This window comes from Protopterus annectens, chromosome 2.part1, assembly GCF_019279795.1.
Source record: "Protopterus annectens isolate FY-2018-M chromosome 2.part1, PAN1.0, whole genome shotgun sequence".
NCBI lineage: Eukaryota > Metazoa > Chordata > Ceratodontiformes > Protopteridae > Protopterus > Protopterus annectens.
The window spans coordinates 1,315,336,696-1,315,360,869 of record NC_056729.1 but is presented as its reverse complement, the minus strand read 5'-3'; positions in this window follow the sequence as shown (position 1 = coordinate 1,315,360,869).

The window sequence follows — 24,174 nt, the reverse complement described above, 5'->3', positions numbered from 1 at the left end:
GCTGACATCATCAGTGTTTAGACAGTGGAATATGCAGCATGTGTTTTGTTGTACTAGTTGCCAAAAGGGACACTTCTCTTACACATGGAATTGCACACACACTACTTCCCCTCACACAGTCACACACACACTGAGCACTTGCAGGATTCAACACCTACCTAATTATGTTATGACACTTGTGAGAGACACAGTAGCTGAGTGCACTATTCAAATTACTGGGTATCATTTGTGCTCCTGACATATGTACAGTGTGCTGACATCATTATGTATGAAGAGGTATGTACATCTGTTACTATCCATCAGTACAGGGGAAAGCATATCTATGCATTAACGTTGCACAGGCACAGTGGCCTACTGTACTGTGGAGGCAGATGCCAAATACACTGTGGATAGCCTTCTGTATTCCCTAGGGACAACAGCCTAGTATTGCACTCTACAGCCATATGTTTACCTGTCAGATGCAAGTATCTGTTGCTCATATACTGTTTGTGGGTCTTTATTGCCATAGCTTTCCCTATCTCTATGAACAACTTGTATACTGTGGAAGATGTTTGCATATGAGTGGGATCCGGTACTTTACTTATGTCTCTGTTGTAATTTCACTGTGTGCACTGGGCAGATTTCTGTATTGTGGGAGGTTCCTGTGTTAACACATACAAATGCCAGATATGTGTGTGCAACTGCTGAACTGTGACATGGCCCAAGTGTGTGAGCATGCCCAGTTCACAGTTTCTATGGCTTCTTGACTGACACGTCTCATTTATCTAAGTGTGCAAGCATGCCCAGTGTGAACTTTCCTTATGTTGGGATCTGTGGTCCACCACATTTGTGTTTGTTTGGGGACGTCATCTATATTTCACATGTACAGTTGAGTGTTGGATGTCAGGTTGTGTTCTTACTGCCCAACTGCTTTGTGTTTGAACCTAACAGGCATTATGCTGTGCCTGCAGGGTTGCCATGGGATAGTTTGCATACAGTTATCAACATCCTTTCCTACTGACCAAACAGTGTATTGTCGTATAGTGTACTGGTTCAGTACTTTCACTGTGGTGGACAGTATCATCGGTTTCAGTCCTATCACTGCTTGTAATATTTATAGTGAGCACACCAGACTGGTTGAGGGCCAGTTGTGCAGATATGACCATGTTGCATTGTGTTCAGATATGGACAGCATAGTACATGATTGTCCGACATTGTTAATGTATTCCACAACTTGTGTGGACAGTGACAAACAATGGCCATGTGCCCTAGTCCATTTGTAATGCTAGTCAGAGAGTGTTTGTCCTTCAACACACATTTACTGGTGTTTGCCATGACATATGTCAAGGTTAGTGTGCTGTGCCTCTGTCTACCCATGACATACAGGTGATATCCAGGGTACACCTACCATCTCCCATCCAGTCATCATGATTCCTCTGGATGACAGTCAATGAGGGACTCCCTGGATAACCTGTACTGGGAGTTTAGTCATGAGTGGAGTGAGCTTCTGGGTTATGGACCAATCGGTACAGCATGTCCTGTTTATGTCTGTGCTGGGGTTCAGGCCTGTCAGCTACATAGGTCACCAGCATTCAGATTTTACATGGTGCCAAATGTATATTGATACCAGCTTGGTCATGGCTTTATACATCAGGCACAGTTCACCTCCAGCCAGGTGGTATGGCACTGTGTGGATCTGCAGTTTGTTTAATCAGGTGACACATGGCATATGTTACAGCTCTGCGATCCTCCTGGTGGGGTATTGTGGGGTCTTTCCAGTTGATGCAGGTGTCTGCTAAGGTACATCCCTCAAGGGCCATTGTACGCAATTGTGAGGCTGCTGATGGATGACTGGAGAGGCACATTGACCTACCTTGACCTAGCTGTGCTTACCTTCATGATTAGGTGGGTATATGGTATGTTTCTGTAACCACTACAGACACATGGTTGTCACATGCAGGATATCTATCACCTTGTGTCCCCAGGTCTCTTATTGCTCCTGATGTACTTACTGGGTTAACACCTATGTGGTAATTTCTGGCCATGTACTCTGTTTCCACAGGGGATGACTATACACTATTCTGCATTTAGCTTGTTGACATGGCTGTGGCACCACTTGTCTGTTTCTATGTGTGCCTTTTGTAGGTTGCTTGTGTCAGCTGGAGGGTCCGATATGGTGGGCAGTTTGTAGTCTTCTGCGAACCTGTTCAAACAGAGTCCTTCCATGTTGGCCTGTACCTATGTGACATATATAGCATACAAGAGAGGTCCCAGGACCATGCCTTGTGGGATGCCAGTTGTACCTGGTTTGCAGTCTGACATGGCTGCAGCATGTCTGACCAGGTCAGTTCTGTCCTTGAGCTGGTTTGCAACCCATCTACTTGGATGGGATTTTATAGTTAGGCTGGTGAGCTTATCTGTACTGACCAACTAGGGTATTGTATGGAAGGGTTTAGCAAAGTACAGATAGGCTGTGTGATCCACATTACCCACATCAATGGCCTTGGTGCGCATTTCGCATGAGTCAGACATGTGTAAGGGGCAGGATCTGCCCTATGAAAGCCACACTGGGTAGGGTTCAATGTCTGTAGGTACCCAATCTTGTTATTCCTGGGATCCATGATCATCCTCTCCATTACTTTGCCAACCTAGATAGTCAGGGTTGAGGGGGTGATAGTTTGCAGTATCCATTCAGGCACCACCTTTGTGGTGAGGGACCACTGTTGCTGTACACTGCTCTTTGGGTACATATCCTGTGGTAAGACTGAAAGTGCGCAGTAGTGATATTTGGTGTTCCATTCTTCTTACAGTACTTGTTGGCCACAACCCAGGACACCATCTGGTACCATTGATGCTGTGTGGTGTGCTTTGTAGATGCTGGCTGTTACCTCAGCATCTGCAATGTCAGGGGCCAGCACTCTGCTGGGATAGATATTTGGCAGTAAGGTGCTGGTGGGGAGTTTGCAAAGAATCTGTTAGGTTAGGTGTTGGCAATGTGTGTGGGTTTGGTGTATTGTTTGTGATATTTGAGTACTGCAGAGCATATCTGTGGATTATCACCATGGTTCCTACCATCAGGTAGGACAGCTGTGTAATAATCGTTTGTGTCCTGCACAATTTGTATCGTCATAGGTTCATAGGTTCATACTAGGCTATCTGCCCTGGCCATGTTTGAGCATGGACAGACTGTGTGTGAGTTTCGACACCCCTTGCAATGTGCATATTATGCCCATTTAGGGTTTACTTTACTAGATGTAACACAGGGATGGCTCCCAGTGTACACCTACTATCTCCCATGCACTTCACCAGATTTCTCTTGTTGAGTATGAGTGTGGAGCTCTGCCTATCATGGACTGGGATTCTGTTCCAGAGTGTAAGGAGCCTCTGGGTTATGGATCTGTCCCTCCAGCACATCCTATTTATCTATGTGTGGAGGTTCAGATATCTCACTGTGGTGTCTCTGCTGGATTTGGGGTTTCTGCAGTGGAGCATGTCCATTCATTCTGGATTGGACATGGCCTTGTACATCAGGCATACATCGCCTCTGACTGGGCAGTATGCTTGTGAATTGGGCTGTGGTTTCTTCAGCCAGGCTGCAGATGTCAAATGTTTGGACCCTTTATCCTGTTGGTGAGGTACATTTGGGGTCTTTCTAACTGCTGCAGGTGTAAGGTAAGGTACATCCGAACTGGGGCATTGTTGTCACATATGGGCCTGATAAGGGAAGAGTATGGGGGCACAGTGACCTCTCTTGATCTACATGTGCATCCTTTCATATTAAGGTGGGCAATATAGCAGGTCTTCCTGGCCACCTTGGCAATGTGTGTGTCACTGACGGGTTACCGTCCACTTGTGTCCCTAGGTCCCTGATTACGTCTTCTTCCATACATAATGGATTGCCACCTATGTCATACTTTGTGTGTGCCTTGTTTGGTATTTGTTGAGACATTCATACTCTGCAGTGTCTTCAGGAAGGCTGGCTGGTGTTCCTGGGTTTGTGAGTGTGGTCTGTAGCAGGCTGCAAACAGGGACGCAGTTTGAGCCACTGTTACTTGCCTGTAGAGAGTCCATGCTGCTTCTTGCTGTGGTACCAACCTGGGGGTGTGGTTATCCTTGACAATTACTGATAGCCACATTCCTATTGTAGTGTGTTCCATGTTTTGGAGCTGTAGAGCATGGTATGAGGCATAACCTCGTAGTATTAGGGTGCTCTTCTGGGCCTTGACCCAGGTTTCTGTTACAGAACAGATATTACCATTCTTCATGTTGTGGTGGGTTTGGTCTGCATGCACCTTGCAGGTTAGACTTCTGGCGTTGGGTAGCATTACGTCCAGGTTGTTATCCCTTGTGCTACCTATGGTGGTGGGTTTGTATTTCCAGCCTTACCTATTCAAGGCACAGTGGGGGTGACAACAGCCTTTGCCAGTATCCACACAGCCAGGTGTGCTGGGTGCATGCCATCCCTAGCAGGTGGGGCATCATGTCTTGCTCAGCATGTCATCCCAGGCTGTCAGCCATTTGTTCCCCCTTGCTAACAGCAATACTTCAGCCAATTATTGTAATTGATTTTGTTGCCTTCATTGTATGGCATCATGCTTGGTGAGAGTGAGATGTTAGGCAGGGTCTTCATGTTTACATATACTAGATGGTGTTACATTGCTTAACACATGGCAATCATGCCTCAGGTGGTGCTGCAGGGCTGCCTCTGTTGGACGCACATACTACACTCCCTGTACATGTTTGAGAGCAGGTTGTGTCATGTTAGGCGTCCCTGTTACTATATGAGTGAGTCAGAGAGGGGTATCATTCCCAGGGTTCCTACTGAGCCAGTGTATGTGCTATGCGTTGCCTCTTTGCCAAGGCCAGGGCATACTGGGCACTCCTCCTTCTGCCTACTGGGCAGGCTCAGGTTGTTCCTCCTCCAAGCCACGCTCTGCCTGTGATGGCCTTGGCAATGGTGGGGGGCTGTTTGTCCCGGCCCTATGCTGGTCCTGCTGCAGCTGTTTTAGCAGAATCATATTATGTAGCATGGCACATACCATGACAATTTGGGTACATGTAGTTGATGAGTACTGCAAAGCTCCACCAGATGTGTCCAGGCACCGGAACTGTGACTTGAGCAGCCCAAGCACACGCTCTATTACATTTCGTGTTTGTGCATGTGCCTCATTATGGCGTTCTTGTTCAGGTATGTGTGCATTTCTGATGGGTGTCATCAGCCACGGCTCCAGTGCATATCCAGCATCCCCCACTAGGTGACCATGTGGGATGTCCCCATTGGCAAATGTCTGGTACAGCTGTGTCAAATGCCAGATATGGGAATCATGGTAGCTCCCAGGGCAGCCAGCACACACATTCATTATTATGCCCTGGGCATCACACACGACCTGGCAGTTGATGGAGGGGAAGCCCTTGTGGTTAATGTAGGCCTCCCCCACTCACTGGCTGGTGCTTTGATGCGTATGTGCGTGCAGTCTATTGCACCCACTACCTCAGGGTATTCCGCTATTTGATGGAAGAGACACATATTGCTGGCCAATACCTCACGGGTATTGGGGAAATATACATGCTCACCGACATGTGCTGACATGGCATCCAGGAACTGGTGCAGTACCCTGGAGGCTGATGCCTGTGATATCCCCATCATATCACCAGTTGATCTCTGGAAGGTACCTGTTGCTAGTATTCTTAGGCCAACACATACCTTGGTTTCCACTGGGATGGGTTACCCTCTGTTGGTTCTGTGTGTGAGGCGTGGCCTGCACAGCTCAACAATTTGCTGCAGGAGGTCTCTGTCCACTCTATAGCGCTCCACTATCTCCAGCTCATGTAACCCCTGGTAGGTGACCCTGGGCCTGTACACTCTTCTCCGTCTCCTCACTGTGGGTTGTCTGGCAGCATTTGCATTGTCACCACCCTCAGTAAGTCTCCTATGTCTCCTTATAACAGCTATGGCAGCCCCTAGCATGTTTGGTCTGAGTGCAGCTTTTTCAGTTTTCACTTCTACTAGCTTACTCCTGTCTTGCAGTGTCTCTTGAGAGAAACATACTGCAATGCTGTTTGCAGTGTTTTAAGTGCTGGGCTGGACTAGTATTCTGCCTGTGTAATTGCCTGCTTCTAATTGTTTTCACCTGCTAGCTCTACCAGTATTCCCTGCTAGCTTCCTACTATTTCTTCTGCTTCCTTTTTGCTCTCTGTTTCCTCAGGGGGGAGCAGCGTGCATACCAGCGGAAACATGTTCACAGTGGCTACCACGCATGCACAAATGCTTACATGGACTAGAATCTGCTTATTCGGGTTAAAATGCACGCACACCAGCGCAAACAGGTTTATAGATCTTTACACAGGCTCCTACATGCTTACTCTGCCTTACACGCATGCACTGTGTCTTACTCGCGCCTCCCAGCGTGCACACGCACGCATGCACGCACAGCAAGAAACGTTGGTGTTGACCACAGTGTACACCTTCCATTTCTTGACTTTCCCATGCTTATCTGTTGACACTCCTCTTTCTATGCTGTGTGATTGACATCTTTCACATACCACTTTGCTCCAATGAGCTTGATTTCTTCCTGACATTCCTCCCTGTGATGCCACCTATCTCCTACTCTGTTACTCACCCTTATATAACTCTTACACTACATGGAATGTGCTCATTTGCTATGTGACAGTGTGATTCACTATCCTACCACTCATTTACATAGGATTGCCTACTAATGCTTAGTTACGTGTCTTACACTCAGCTTCCCCCCTTAGCAACCACTAAACGGTGGCCATGTTGTTTTCGGTCTACTAGTCCCTGCATTGCAAATCCATGCATTGCATAAAACCCACATTTGTGGGTTTCAAACCTTTATTTTTATGTCTTATTTAGCGCAGCCCATTTGTGCAGGGCTGCGCTGCGTTTAAACCTCGCCGATCGCCGAAAAAAAAAATATTTTATTTCATGTTTGCATCGGGTTACCGTGCCAATGGCCACATATTTGGCCATTGGCATGCTGCCTGCTACATATGCACTCTTTATTTGGAGCTGTCATGGCTCCATTGTGTTATTTGCAGTAACGAACTCAGTTGTCAACTGAGTACATTTCTGCACCTAACAAGACTCTTACACGGGCTGGTTTCAGCTTCGTGGATCGCTAATCTACCTTATTTGCATGCCTTTTGGCTGCAAGTGAGGTAATTAGCATATCCACGCCCTGCCCGTGTAAGAGACATTTTAGCTGGTCTCTTACACGGGATTTCGGGCTGTTCCTGGATCGCGATGGCTGCATGGAGTCTTACACGACTCTTAGACTCTGTGCAAGCCATCGTGAATCCTGCCCAGCATTTTTCTTTCACAAAGCAGCTGATTTGGCATAGTGGTATGTTGTTCTGACTCTTTTGCACAGGGACCTTGGCAGTAAAATGTATGGTGGTAACACAGCATTTTATTCTAGCAACTTTCCAAGCAATGTTTAATGTGTCCCTGGTTTTTGGCATTTTGACCCCCCCAAAAAATTTGGCTTTTTCCAGATTTCTTGTGCTGCGAAGTTGAGATGCAGTTGAGTATTGAGTAGATTTTAGAAGGAGCTGAGAGCTGCAGGGGAAGAGAAGTTTAGTGCTGCTTATGCTAAATCAGCTTGTATTAATAATAGCACAACAGGTTGTGTACTTGCTCTTGCTGCAGAAGGTTGTTGGTTCTACTCCTACAAGGAGTGAATGCTGCCGTACTGAAAAAGTTAAGATACTAACTGTGAGCCTGTTATCAGTTTGCCATCCATTTCCTATTGCAATATTACTAGCTTATCATTTTTAATGTAATATAGGCAATTTATTCCTCAGGGGCATCAGACGCTTTATTTTTCGATGAAACCATGTAATATAAAGGTGTTTGCTAGCAGCAACCTCTTCATTAGTTACACATTTATTTAATGTGGAATTATTTAGATGTCTTTTTTACTTCAGAGATTGTGCGTATTTACTGATAATGGTGGACTGTAGAATTGTGCATATTTACTGATAATGGTGGACTGTAGAAGTTTGAGTAGACTTATGATGGAAATGTTCTGAACTGGGCAGTTTTGTCATTATTGGTGCATGCATTTTGTTTCATTGTTTACTGGAAAAATGTTCAAAACAATAGGAAGGTGTATCAAAGAGCACATGTATGTTTCATATGCAAGGGGCCTATGATTTGAAAACAGCCCAGAATTAATCTTTATCTGCCACTGGTAAAATGTATTTTCTTTGAATGTGGGATTCAATGCTGTTTCAATGAATGTGAGTTTCAAGGGCAGAGAAGTTTTAATGCTAAGTTTGTTTAGCAGATGTCTTAGTGTTTGTGCTGTAAAATGCAAAATCTAAAGGATAGATTATTGGAGAGAGGATACAGGACCTATGAAGTGAATAGAAACTTACAAGATTCATTGGACCTGAGGTCTACTAGTGCGGCACCATATTTTGGACCTAAGGAAGTTATAAATAATCAGGTAGAGAATAGTAATATAACATCTACCGTCAAGTTCACCACTACATTTACATCAGACCATTATATAGTTAGGGATATCATTAGTAGATTTTGGACTGTTTTCCAGATCGATGATGAGATTAGGAATATAATTGGTGATACTCCGAAATTTCAGTATAGAAATAAAAAGAATTTAAAAAGGATGCTTTGCCACTCTAATGAGACACATGTGAATGCAGACCGAGGCAACACGATGCCCTGTGGTCAATGTAATTTTTGTTCGTATATAGATACTAACCCTACATTCATACATCCTGACACAGGACAAATATTCAGGACTGACACTACAGCAGATTGCATGACATGCAATATAGTATATCTTGCGGTATGTCAAATATGTACGAGTTTCTATGTGGGCAAAACCAATAGAAAGTTTAGAGACTGAATTAGAGAGCACATTTATAATATTAGAAAAGGGTCACCGACCAATGCCTTAGCCAAACATGTCATGAATAATGATATGTCACATACCTTTAGCTTTAGAGTACTGGAAGTCATACCAACCAGTATAAGAGGGGGAGACATCAGAAGTCATACTGAAAGCAAGGAAAGTGATTGGATCATATGCTTAAGAGCAGATTGTGGGGTAGGCCTAAATGAAAGAGCATCCATAAAACCACGGTTAAGGAAACGTAGAAAGATTAAGTAGAACATCTATAATAGCATAAATACATGAGCCACTTCTTCCTATGCATCATATGTATACACATATTTAGTGTATATATGCATATACTTAATTAATGATATATATATTTTTAGGATGTTCCACATATATTTTACTATATGTTCTCAACATCTGGAGTGTCCTGGATACATCCAAGCATTTTTATGTACTGTTTTTACATCTTATATATATTTACATTAGTTATAGAAGGTCCTATATAGGTCCCACTTTCTATCACCATTGATGTACCTTTAAGAACTTATAATAGTATTCAGATAAACACAAGGGAAGAGACTTATATGTTTTTGAATGATGTTTTCTATATCAATAGATATGTTATTTTATATGCATATACACATTATTTTATATATATCTTTTATTATATATATTTTTTACACTTTTTAAATATATATATATGTCTTTTGTGACATGAATGCATATGCATATCTGATGTTTTTATGTTCAGGTTTTTTGATAACATATAATAGTTTGTGTTACCCTTTTAAATATGTAATGAGGTTGTATTATAATGAACTTTCAACTCAGTGTTAACCATATATGTAGAGTAACTCTGATTGATTAATTTTGAAATAGACCTGAAGAAGCTATCTATAGCGAAAGCGCTTGTCTGTCCAATAAAGATTTTACTGCTCAGCATTTTACACTCGTGGATTGACTCTGTCATTGGGTAACTGTGTTGAAGACTCTGATATATTTTCATGTTCTGCTTCGCTCCCTGCCTACCACTGCTTTGAATTTATTCTTTTATTGTTTGGCAAAGGAGCGTTCATCCTATAGGTGGCTATCCATTTTTCATTCTGAATATAAAGTATAATTAGAACTGCAATGCAAGAAGTGGTTTGAGTTGAGTGCTGCTTGTTTTTCTTATACTTGATTTTGACTGGCATTCCATTAATGTATTTAAAAAGTAATTTATTTTTTCATGCCTCACAACCTTTTTGTTTCCATCTACATATTAAGTAAGCTGTCATGCAGCCAATGCATTGAAATAGTTTTATTCTTCTGAACTTCATTTTGTCTTGATTGGACTCTCATAATGACGGTTTGGCACCCAGGGCAGTGTATTTAGTTAGTTTTTGTGGTTTTGAGCATAGCTCCTCCCCTTTCTAGTTGACCACACCCCTTCCCATTGACCCCACCCATTCAGCTGTCTCCTGCAGCCCCCCTTTGATTTGAAGTCACCAGCCGCCACTGGTCAATATGACACACACTTGCTAGTCAGGGAGGTTCACATACCCAACAACAGTCTCAGCCAGCAGGACAGGTGTAGACAAATACAAACAAAGGCTGTGCTAAGGCCTCTGAATGATGCCTATGGGTAACTTCCCCACCCATGCCTACACAGACAGACTACATCAGGTCAGGCAGTGGGATGCTAGTTCTGAAGGGAAGGAAGTCAGAAACTAATATGTAGGTCAATCAAACCTAAGACCTGTAGTACACTGATATGCCTCTAGTGTCAGCATGATAGGCTAGAAAACAGAATGAAATGGAGTGCCTGACATATCAGTACAGTCATAGCAAATACATACAAGTGTCAGGTGTGCCCCCCCAATCCTATGTAGAAATGTAGAAACAGTCAGGTGTGCCCCTGCAATCCTATATAGAAATGTAGTAACAGTTAGGTGTGCCCCCCAATCCTGTGTAGCAATTTAGTAACAGTCAGGTGTGCCCACCCAAATCCTTTGCAGACATGTAGTAACAGTCAGGTGTGCACCCCCAATCCTATGTAGAAATGTAGTAATGGTCTGGTGTGCCCCCCAATCCGATGTACACATATTGTAACAGTCAGGTGTGGCCCCCCCAAATCCTATACAGAAATGTAGTAACAGTCAGGTGTACCCCCCCAATCCAATGTAGACATGTAGTAACATGTATGTCTAGGTATAATACCAGTGGAGCACAGATGACCAGAGATGGCCAAGGTAGCAGGATAGATTGTTGCATTTGTACAATATGCAGGTATGTGTGTGTTAGGTTGGTGTGTGTTTCATATTGTGTGAGAGTGGTCAGTATGTATGCGTGCTGGGGTTTGACCTGGTGGCCATTGCCCATTACTGCCGATGACAGGGCCAAGTCCTCACAGCTGCAGTGTCAAAGACAATTCCCCCAGTATAACACATGCTAACAGTAAGCCATTGTAAATGTATGGTGGTAATATGTGTCAAAATCTGAAAGATGGATATGGTATGACTGTTGGGTTAGATATACAAGCAGTACACAAGGAAAATTACCCCAGACATACAGTATATAATGTGTATCCATGAAAATGACACATCCTTGGGACTGTACATACAGGTATGCATCACATTATCTAGGCTTGTAGTAGGGAATACCGATGTCGTCTGGCCGAACACTTGCAAATCACAAAGGTGATAGGACTGATGTATTGGGAAACAGCTGATTTCCTTGCACAAGCCAGCATAACTGGAATGCCCCATGCATATCTGTGAGTCAGATGCACGTAGTGTCCATAGCACACATGCACCCACCTCACCCAAACACAACCCACAGGTACCTCTCTGGTCATATCCCTGCTGTTAGGAATGGGTACAATATGACTCCCACCTGCGTATGGCAATAGCAAAAGAATGCAGCATGCAGTGCAGGTGTCCCATGCAGGTATGTCCCTAGCTGTACATAGTACCCTGCCAGCATCCACACCACCTGATCAATACTGATAGAAAGTATTGGCATGAACACCTAGCACACCTACCCTCTCACCCCAGTGGAATATACTGTATGGCAGTCTGGGACTGTAGGACTGACAGAATGCAATGGCCTTCTACAGCTAGCCTGTATCACCATCAAATGGCGTACAGGTCTCTGCTAAAGGCCTGTGTCTCACCCGTACTGCCAATGTATCTTATGGCATGGACACCCAAATAACAACATAACACACTCCACATAAGCCATATGCAAGGCCATGTGGACAAACCACAGTAACATGTCCACCACGTCCCACTGCATGAACTGTGAACCAACACCAAAACACAGCTGTGATGAGGTGATAACTTTAGGCAAAGTATCGGAGAATGTATGCATAATGTATGGAAGAGGATAGAATAATAAAGGGGGGTGAGAGTATGGGCAGCATGGAATGTGCAAGGTCTGACAGACAGACATGTGCACCTACTATCCCTGGCTGCAAACACAAAAATGGGTGGCTACAAACCTTCCTATACACCACAATAGAGGTAATGTCCTGACTTATGACCCCTGCCTCTGGGTAACCTGTGTGAATCTGTACAGCTGTGAGGTATTGCCACAGCAAGATAAGGCCATACTGTCATGTTGATGGATGTACAAGTATGGGATCCTCTGCCAGCACTGTACCAAGGTGCTGAAGTGGATACACAGACCCAGCAGCAAGTGTCTGCAGCTCCCCCTCCAGGATGGCATAACTTTCCATGAATATGTAGGCATTTGCTCACAATACTGGACACATATGCATTCACCCTGTTTTCCCCAGGACATCACTGTGAACAAGAATGTCCACCTGATAGAACTTGAGGATATAAAACATCACAGTGTATAACAGTAAACATGTCTGAATATCTCCGCTAACACCAGTACCATGTAGCAGAAGCAGCATAAACACAGTCACCTGCAGTACACACTATCCCTTGCACATGTTGACACCATATTGCCAACTGGTCTACAGATATTCTGCAGAAACAGTTTGCTGCCTGTAGGTGTGGAACACAAAGGTCTGCACTGAAGTACAAACTACCTGGAATGGATCCACATATTTAATACAGAAGGGCATACTGGGCATGCTCACACACTTAAACAAATGAAACCCATGTCTGCCAACAACAGTGGACCATACATATCTGACAGTTGCAGATGTTAGTACATGCACTCCTCAGTCATGCGTTTCATGCACATTGGATAGGAATACAGACATATATCCAAGGACAACACACTATAATATGCCAAACGTAGACATACATAGATGTGTGGAAGAGAGTGATAGTGACAAAGAGCCTTCCATCATGAGGCTTGTCCCACCCAGCACACAGTCAAATGGCTACAACCACATGATGTGTAAATGTAAACCACTGTAGAAATTAGCCACTGGTATCTGTCAGCATTACAGACTCTGTGGTGCAAGTGCTAGCTGTGCAACATGACTGTACAAAGCAGTAGTCATCTAGCAGTTGTATACACATACCTGCAGAATATAAACCAGCATGTGCCTGCGTGTGGTGTGTCTACCTCTAGATGAATGGGTTATGGCCCATGCACACACACACACACTGCCCTCCCCATAGCCCTACTATGACAAGCCTGCTGATGTCATGCACTTTGAAATACACCTTTGGGATAGAAGTAGCCCAGTAATCTCCATGGTGCATCCCATAACTATGTAGTGCTGTAGTGTGATAAACTAGTTAGGTAGGAGTTCTAATCCCAGACATGGCAAGTGTGTGTGTGTGTGTGTGTGTGTGTGTGTGTGTGTGTGTGTGTGTGTGTGTGTGTGTGTGTGTGTGTGTGTGTGTGTGTGTGTGCGTGCGTAGGAAGCAATGTTTTTTAGGCTAGTCACACTCAATACAATTCAAATGCCCTACTTTGGCAAGGCTGCTGATGTCATTCACTGCGAAATACACCTCTGGGAAAGGCACACCCCAGTAATCTCTGTGGTGCATCCTCTAACTGTGTAATGCTGTAGTGTGATAAACTAGTTAGGTAGGATTTCTAATCCCAGACATGGCAACTGTGTGTGTGTGTGTGTGTGTGTGTGTGTGTGTGTGTGTGTGTGTGTGTGTGTGTGTGTGTGTGTGTGTCTCTCTCTCTCTCTCTCTGTGTAGGGGCAATGTTTTTTGGCTAGTCACACTCAGTACAATTCAAATGCCCTACTTTGGCAAGCCTGCTGATGTCATTCACTGTGAAATACACCTTTGGGAAAGTAGTAACCCATTAATCTCCATGTTGCATCATATAACAGCATAATGCTGTAGTGTGATATAATTCTTTGGTAGGGTTTCTATTCCCACACTTAGCAAGTGTGGATGTTTGTGTGTTTCTTTGTCTGTGTAAGAAGCAATGCTTTTTAGGCTAGTCACACTCACTACAATTCAAATGCCCTTCTTTGGCAAGGCTGCTGATGTCATTCACTATGAAATACACCTTTGGGAAAGGTGTAGTCCAGTAATCTCTGTGGCATATCCAGTAATTTCTGTGGCACGTCACATAACTGTGTAATGCTGTAGTGTAATAAACTAGTTAGATAGGAGTTCTAAGCCCAGACATGGCAACTGTCTGTACGTGTCTCTGTCTGTGTAGGGAGCAATGTTTTTTAGGCTAATCACACTCACTACAATTCAAATGCCTTCTTTTGGCAAGGCTGCTGATGTCATTCACTGTGAAATACATCTTTGGGAAAGGAGTAGCCTAGTAATCTCCATGGAGCATCCTATGACTGTGTAATGCTGTAGTGTGCTAAACTAGCTAGGTAGGAGTTCTAATCCCAGACATGGTAACTGTGTTTGTGTCTGTGTCTGTGTAGGGGCAATGCTTTTTAGGCTAGTCACATTCATTCAAATGCCCTACTTTGGCAAGCCTGCTGATGTCATTCACTGTGAAATGCACCTTTGGGGAAATAATAGCCCAGTAATCTCTGTGGTGCATCCTATAACAGTGTGACGTAGTACTTTGGTAGGGGTTCTATTCCCACACATGATAGTGTGGATATGTGTGTGTGATTCTTTGCTGTGTAGGGTGCAATGCTTTTGAGGCCATTCGTAGTCATTACCACCTCCAATGATCTTCTTTGGCAAGCCTGCTGATGTCATACCCAGTGAACTACACCTTTGGAGAAGAAGTATTCCAGTAATCTCCATGGTGATGTAGTGTAATAAACTAGTTAGATAGGAGTTCTAATCCCAGACATGGCAATTGTGTGTGTGTGTGTGTGTGTGTGTGTGTGTGTGTGTGTGTGTGTGTGTGTGTGTGTGTGTGTGTCTGTGTTTGTCATTCATATCCTGTGTGGAGGTGGCTGTGAGTTTGTAACAACTGGACTCATTGTGGAGTGGGTTTTATGAATTTCTTATATGGTGGCCCTATTATATGTCACAATGTCCACCTTACAAGGATAACAGATGTGAAATAGCCGAGAGTCTGGGGTAAGAATCCATACCCCTACATGTGACATCAAGGCCTGGCAAACAAAGTTAGCAACCCTTGTATTACACAGAGAACACTCTCAACCCATGTCTCATACACAAACACACTTGCCTAGGCACAACCACTATGTTGGTAGTACCCTGCATATTGCCACAGATAGTAACCATGGTGTGATTGCAGTGGACTACAGAGGACATGGCATCCTGTCCAACAGTACAATAGGCATGTACATGCAGACAGTGTGCCTTCACTGTGTTGCCCACTGGATGCATGTAACACCTGTAGTGCCATCAAATGTGACCCACATAGGGCATACCATGCTTGAAACACATGCCTTGTATGGACAGATGCCACTGACACCAGGGAATACCTGTATCATGCTATCAATGTAAATGCAGGGTCAACTTGCAGTCCATTACCAGTTACAGCACATGAGGCCAGGACAGGCACATCTGATGATAACAATCTGAGTACACAACATGGGCCAGAAACCCCAGGTACAGTTCCACATGTCACTGTACATGCATGTGGGATGTCTGCACATCTCAGACAGTGTCCATGTCATGGACTAAAGAGCACATACATGGCAAGCATTGCACAGCAATGGCCACACACAATAGTTACCCAGGTGATTGGATGGTGAATACAGTACCCACCTGTGTGGGCCAATCCAGACACTACACCCCTGAGCCACACTGCAAACCATTATCATGTGGCCAGATGCCAAGGTATACCCTTCACCTAGCCTTGTATAGCTTTCTGGCATAGTCAACCGCTACACACCCGTGAAGCAATGCATGCATGCATGTCAGTACTGGCACCCTGTGGCTGTGTGAGTGTGGTATATGATGCTTTCGACCAACTTCACACTCACTACAACCCCCAATGGCATACTGAATCATGCTGTCTGATGTCAGACACCCTAACATACCCTTTGCCCATATAACCTCCAGATAACCCCTGTAGTGCATGTGATACCTGCACAGTACTGTATTGTGGCAAACTAACTAGTTATGAAGTGTATTCCTGACCATGCCAAGTGTGTCAGTGTGTGTGAGACCCTGAGAGAGTGTGGCTGTGTTGACGCTGACAGCTGTTCATGAGGACAGGCACATGTACTACACCTACCATATTGCTACCATATCCCTGTTGCAGATGTCACTCACCACCACACATACATTTGGACAGCTCTTCAACATGTAAGCTATGTGGTGCGTGCAATAACTTCATAGACATGTGATAGCAATACATAGTCAGTCAGGGGTTTGAAACCCTGTAATGGTAGGTGTGTGACACAAGCATGCTTAGGTTTTACTCTCCCACCCACTCCCTGACTTACTTTGTCTCTGTCTGTCTCTCTCACTCCTTCTCTAGTGGATGTAGAGAACTACACATACTTTGCTTAGGCAGCAGCATGTGTTTTGTAAGTGATGCTCATGATCAGCTGATGGCCTTTGCATGAATTGCAGCCATCCTCTAGCTGACTGCATGTGGAACAGCTGTGGTAACAATCCCATAGCCAATTGCATGGAAACACACTCCAATATTTAGGAACATCATGTTGGTGTTGGGCCTTTTCATTCACTGTGAGCAGGACCTAGATCTGGTGTTTGTCAAACAGCATCACAGATGGATTTGGGATTTACCTCTAACAACATACACTTTGGAAACAGGTCAACACACAAGAAGGGAAGGTGCCTGACATGACTACAGAATGTAAGTGTTGCTATTCTGCATTTGGAGTAATGTTGGTTTAACAGGGTGTGTGTGGATATGGCTGGTCTACATGTTTTAATACCTGTCATAACAGAGCTATGTTTTTGAGGAAACCCCCATTTGTAGGGTCGTCTGCAGACTGGCCAGTGTGTGGTGCCTTTTGTTCCTTGTGTTACTCAAACAGTACCTATCTGAGAACTGCAGAAGCATAGTGTGAGGACTGCAGTCAGTATATGGTGACAGCCATGAGAGTTACTGACATCATATCACTCATAAGACAGATGTTGCAACAAACCCGGTTACAACAGTAAATGTATGCAGTTTTCACAGCAACATGTCAATATTGGCCCAGTGTTTGTGCCTCCAGCCACAACTCTGTCAACCTTTGTACATATGTCATGTAGTAAGAGATGCATATGTTCTGTGCACCATTATTTATTGACATCATATCTGATAACAAGCCAGTGAGATATCAGACTGCTACACATATTATGTATAGTAGAGGTTATATTTGAGAACATAACCTAGGCATTCTGTGGCTGTGTGTACAGTACTGAGGTCTGTGTACTTATGGTGATTGTCGACAGTGTGTGTATTGCGAATATGTACCTTGGCCTGTGTACAGACTGTGGTAGATGTCATTGTTCTTGGTCCTGTTCTATCTAATGTTACATGCTGCTCCAGTGTATGGTACCCTATCGGCTTACATGTTTGTAGGGCCAAACACACACATATCCCATACCATAGACAGGCATCGGACCACACTGAAGTGACCCTGTGTTTGTAGGGTTAGTGTGTGAATGGCACATATGAGGATGGTGTTGATCAGATAGTCCATATACTGTAATATTAAGCTAGCTTACCATATGTGGCTGTGGCTGTGTTCACATTGGTTGTGGTTATACACTTTCACACAGGTGTCTGTTACTCTGTGCTGTGACATGCCTATAGAGTGTGCTATATTTGCAGGTACATTTGTATTCCCCATAAGAAATGTAAGCCAGTGTTGTGGCAGTCTGCCTGTAGCCTACACAGTGCTTTGTTACATGCCTAGCAGCTTAGTGTACTTACCAAGTGTGATGTTATGTCCAGATATTTGCCAGATGTACTGCTGCCGGGCCACCATAACTGTCATGTATTTTTGACAATGCAGTGGGATGCTGTACAGTTGTATGTCACGAACTAATGAGTAGTATGTGGCCATGTGACCTCTGCACCAGTGGTTATTATGTGTCTGGACAGACAGGAGTGTGTGAATGCATAACCTATGGAGACAAATGTATTCCAGTATTTACATGATATACCAATCCACATGGCTGTTAACATCCACATTGTCAGACTTGTTCTAAATGTTTTGCAATAAAGGGTTCTGTGTATACCTCTGGACTGACCAGAGTGTGTAAGACTGTCCACATTTATTGGCCATATCTCTGCTGTAGTCCACAGAATCATTATTGTGCTAGCAGTGGTACTGTACTATGATGTCCTTAGGATGTCTGTCATTAGCCAATCGCGCACATGTTAAAAGCAGATGTGACCTCCCACACATAACATGTCTGTTAAGTCAATCCCTATTACAGTAGCAACAGTCTACATATATACCTGAAATACATACGTGACACCCCCTTGCACTAAGAGGCTGGGACTATTGGGGCTGGGGTAGGACTCTAATCCATGTTATGGACATATGGTGAAGATATATGTATATATAATTATCCATATATCTATATAGATATATACACATATACATATCGACATACATAGATGGATATGTATATGTACATATATATATTTATATATCAATATATATATATATATATATATATATATATATATATATATATATATATAAACACTCAAATATGTACATATACACAGCAATATATGTCTAAAAATATACAGATGGAGATACATATGCACATATACTTATGGATATCTACATATATATTGACAGTAATAGGTATATCAGGATAGATATGTATGCACATATAGTTATAGATATCTAGATATATAGCTACATAAATAGGCATATCTGTACACATAGGATGTGCATACATATATAGCTATATATATATATATATATATATATATATATATATATATATACATATATAGCTATATATATATATATATATATATATATATATATATATATATATATATATATATATATATATATATATATATATATATATATATATATATATATATATATATATATATATATATATATATATATATATATATGTATATGTATATAAATATATATCTATATATATATATATATATATATATATATATATATATATATATATACATAGATCCCTATCACAACACCGACATACAAAGCCGACACCAAAACACCGACACCAATAGACCGAAAACGCACAAAACCGACAACTCACAAAACCGAACACCATAACACCGACACCCAAAACACCGACACACAAAATGTAAACTACACATTACACACAATTATACATGCACTAACCGTAACCCAAACCCTAAACCTAAGGTCCGACACTACGCACACCCTTACCACGCACCCTAACCCTAACTCACTTAACCCGCCACTAAACCTACAGTCCGTCACTATCGCACACTTACCCTACCCGCACATTAACCCTAACTCACTTAACCCGCCACTAAAACTAATGTCCATCACTATCGCACACTTACCCTACCCACACCCTAACCCTAACTCACTTAACCCCCCCTTAAACCTAAACTCCGTCACTATCGCACACTTACCTTACCTGCACCCTAAGTCCAACACTACTGCACACTCACCTTTCCTGCACCCTAACCCTAAATCCCTCACTATCACACACTTACCTGTCTGTTCCCCAACGCTAAATCCCTCACTATCACACACTTACCGAGTCACGCTCACACGTTGCCCATGTCGGTGTTTCGGCTGTCGGGATTTCACCTTGTCGATCATCTGTCTCGTCGGTCTTCTAGAGTCAGTCTTCTGAGCGTCGGTGTTTTGGTGTGTCGATCAAGTCAAGGGGAACCATATATATATATATATATATATATATATATATATATGTGTGTGTGTGTGTGTGTGTGTGTGTGTATATATATATATATATATATATATATATATATATATATATATATATATATATATATATATATATATATATATATACAAAGAGATCTACAAATGGCCATATATATATATATGATGTAACACAGTTAATGGAAGAACGGGAAAATAAACTAGTAAATGTGAACAATCCCGTAACAGAACTCAATGAAGGCTGTCCCACAAAGAACGTCACCATCAAACAGACTCTTCAGTCCAATATAATAATTCACGAAAATTTAATAACACATAGCAAGATAAAATTACATAAGTTAAGCGCTTTCATTTCCTCCACCAACAGAAACTTCTTCAGAACAAAGTAATCAATCATCTACCACACGTATATATTGTCTAGTTAATTAAGCTAATTAATCTTTCAATTCACTTCCCAAGCACATTTAAATTTAAAGAAATATTGAGGTGTCATTATTATTACTTAAAAACATAACATTCACATATTTGACTTATATTAATGTACTAGTTGTACACTTAATAATGTATTACAAGACCACAATGAAAGCCTGTAAAAATAATGATAACTTAACTTAAAATTATGTCTACTTCTGACACTTATAATTTAAAATACAAATATACAAATATACAAAATGTCAAACTCAAAATGAACATCCAAAAAAAATCTCCAATACCATACACTCGTAAAATCACCTGTATATCAAATATTTGTTTTAATTAATTTAATTAGATTAATTAACTAGACAATATATACGTGTGGTAGATGATTGATTACTTTGTTCTGAAGAAGTTTCCATTGTTGGAGGAAATGAAAGCGCTTAACTTATGTAATTTTATCTTGCTATGTGTTATTAAATTTTCGTGAATTATTATATTGGACTGAAGAGTCTGTTTGATGGTGACGTTCTTTGTGGGACAGCCTTCATTGAGTTCTGTTACGGGATTGTTCACATTTACATATATATATATATATATATGATGTACTATACTGATGTGTATACAGTCATATGTATGAATATACATGTGTATGTACATGTAGACATACATCAACATATGTATATGTATGTATCCATATTCTTGTCATGTGTAAACATCACGGTTGTGTATACCCTCCCAGATGTATCTCACTGTATGTATCTGATATGTGTACATTATGATAAAACAACATATGTGATGCAAAAGTCATATTAATAAAAAGTACTACAGAATTGTGGAAGTAGAGGCACTTGTTCGATACTAATCAATATGTGTATTTATTTTATTTTATTTTATTTATTTATTTTACATTTCTTTACCGGGTAAGTCCAACTGGAACGAGGTCCATTTGCAACGGAGGCCTAGGGAGAAAAGCTCCACAACAACACAATTACAGCAAAAAACAATTCTGTACAGAGGTATATATACAACTAAAGAGATGTACCATACAATAGTTTGTTCTAAGCAAGCTTAGCTTATATATAGTAGACTCTGGGTATCAGTATTGGTAAAACAAAACACACATTGAGTGATGCAATCAAAAACTGATGCCATTAAGGTGTATTGACAGATATATTGGAAAAACAACAGCTGTCTTCAGATTTGTCATGGTGAAGTGGTTAAGTGTTGTGACTATAGTGTGCAGGGTCCTGCATCCAAGACCTGCAAGGGCTGTTCAGTTTGTTGCTGAACAGAACAGGGGCTGTCAGCTACAGAGTGGCTAAAGCAGTTTTAAGCACCTTTAAGCTCGTTTGCATTGGTTTGCGTGAAGCTAAGCTGTGCTAAGCTATGGGTAACCATATGGGCACTTAGACAGTATAGGCTTCACTTACCAGTGCACAAATCAGCTTAGTTGTTATATTGCAGCAATGGTGCTACCTGCTAAGCATGGCTTATCCCTGGTAACCAGTTCACACCACCCAGTCCAATAACATAGCAGGGTAATGACATCTGTAATAAGTGTATGTAATGTCATGTACAATTCATGCGCCTATGTGCTGCCATTACAGTAGCAAGTAGTGTGAGTGTCATGTCTTGGCCACATAAGTATATGAGGCCTGTACAGCACTGTTATCCATGTGAATTTGTTACATACAGGGGTAGTAGCTCAGGGTACATGCTGTCACACTGGCATGTAGTGTATTATGGTGGTACTAGTGTTGACAGTGCTTTACCAGGCAAGAGTAGAGTGCTAAATGTTGTACTGACAACAGGCACACCTGCAGGCATAGCTGGACTCTGAGGCCTCCCTGTTGTATCCCTGGTGTGTGAGCTGTGTCACAGTATATATCCCCTACTGGTTAATGATCTGACATGTGGAATGTAACTGTAGACTACCATCTGTACAGCACATGTTAGTGAGGGCTTCTAACATGTAGTTATGGCATACATATTGTTGTCAAACGTCTATCTGTCAACACAGTCATGCTACTGCCCAGATGCTTGCCAAGCTGATGACTGTCAGTCCCCGTACAGATTTGCAGATGGCAGGTATCCAGCTGGGATATGTACAGGAAACGTATGCTTGATTTACATTGACATGCCTGCCCAGCTGTGTAAGAGCTGGCACATATAGAAGACAACACTCTGTATGCACCACATGCCATGGGTACCTCCACTACACTGCCACAGTTAACAAAACATGTTTGGGTACAGGTCTCCATCACAGACATTAACCATGTGTTGTAATACATGTTGCATACATGTCGACTTGATCACCTCTGTGATCATGTGCAGGATGTACCCAGAGGATTGGATGATGCATGTCACTCTCACCCTGAGGGTCACCACAGTGGTGTCTGTTGATAGATTTCCTGCTGCCACATGGCAGGTGGCAGGATACTACTGTACACATCCCCTACACAACCCATCTCTCCATGGACAATAGTTAGGTGCACAGCTATGACCACCTGCAGCGATGCACCCCAGAACTGACATATGTGTACATGTGCATTACTGAGTACAGCAGTGTCTGTGTGTTAGCACACCTTTACTTGGGAATTCCATGAGGGCCTTCACAACCACAGCAACACCCATTGCCATAGTCAGTTGTGGCTGCTGCTGTATGGGACATTACATGCACCCTGTTATGCTCCTCTCCATACACCCATTGCCATAGTCAGTTGTGGCTGCTGTTGCATGGGACATTACATGTACCCTGTTATGCTCCTCTCCATACTGGCTACACAAGCCTTGCAGTATCAGCACAGCAGTGTTGTAGAAATGGGTCGATAGGCATGGGATACCCATTGAGTTCTGGCATGTGTATGCGTACATGTCCATATATCTGTAGGGTACATTATTCTGAGGCCACATACTCCTATTACAATACCCATTGCCACACAGTAGTACATATAGTGGTGTTGCTGCCCATAGGTGAGGCATGACAATGCAACACCCTACTATGCCTGTGTCATGTGCATTAGATGCATAGCTCTGTAGTACCACTGTTGAGATATACAATGGGTTGTATCGCAGTCATGGGCAATGTTTGATGGTGGTATGTCATCATGGGTTTCAGGGAGTACAATATCCACTGGAGGATGTGGGTGCTGTGTACACTGTCATTACACCAAGTTACACCCGGTATATGTCCCATGTACCACTTTATGGTGACCACTGTCGCCATCAACCATACAGGTAACTGAGACCACAATCCAGCCCAGTTATGCATGTGCTGTGTGCAGCCTACCTGTAAGACATTGGACACACGGTCAAGTTAGTTAATAGCGATAGGCCCAGGTCTGTTGAATGTGTGTCTGCCTGTTATGTGTCTGTCAATGTGTATATGAAGGTATGTCACACTATGTATTGTCCATATAAACCCATTACATCCCCCATTAGCATACTGTACATTTTTGGGGATGTTCTGCATGTAACATGTAACCTGGAACACACCTCACCCTAAATGCTGTGTGGTGAATGCAATGAAAGCCAAACACTTCAGTACCACTACATACCTTGGTAGGGGTCTAGTCCCAGTGTTGCCAAGAGTGTGCGTGTATGTGGATCGGTCTACATCAGGTTGCAGATTATACATGTCCCAGCAGGTCACCTGTCCATGTGGCACAGGCAATAACTGTTAGACAAACCTGTGACATGTGTTCAACTGTA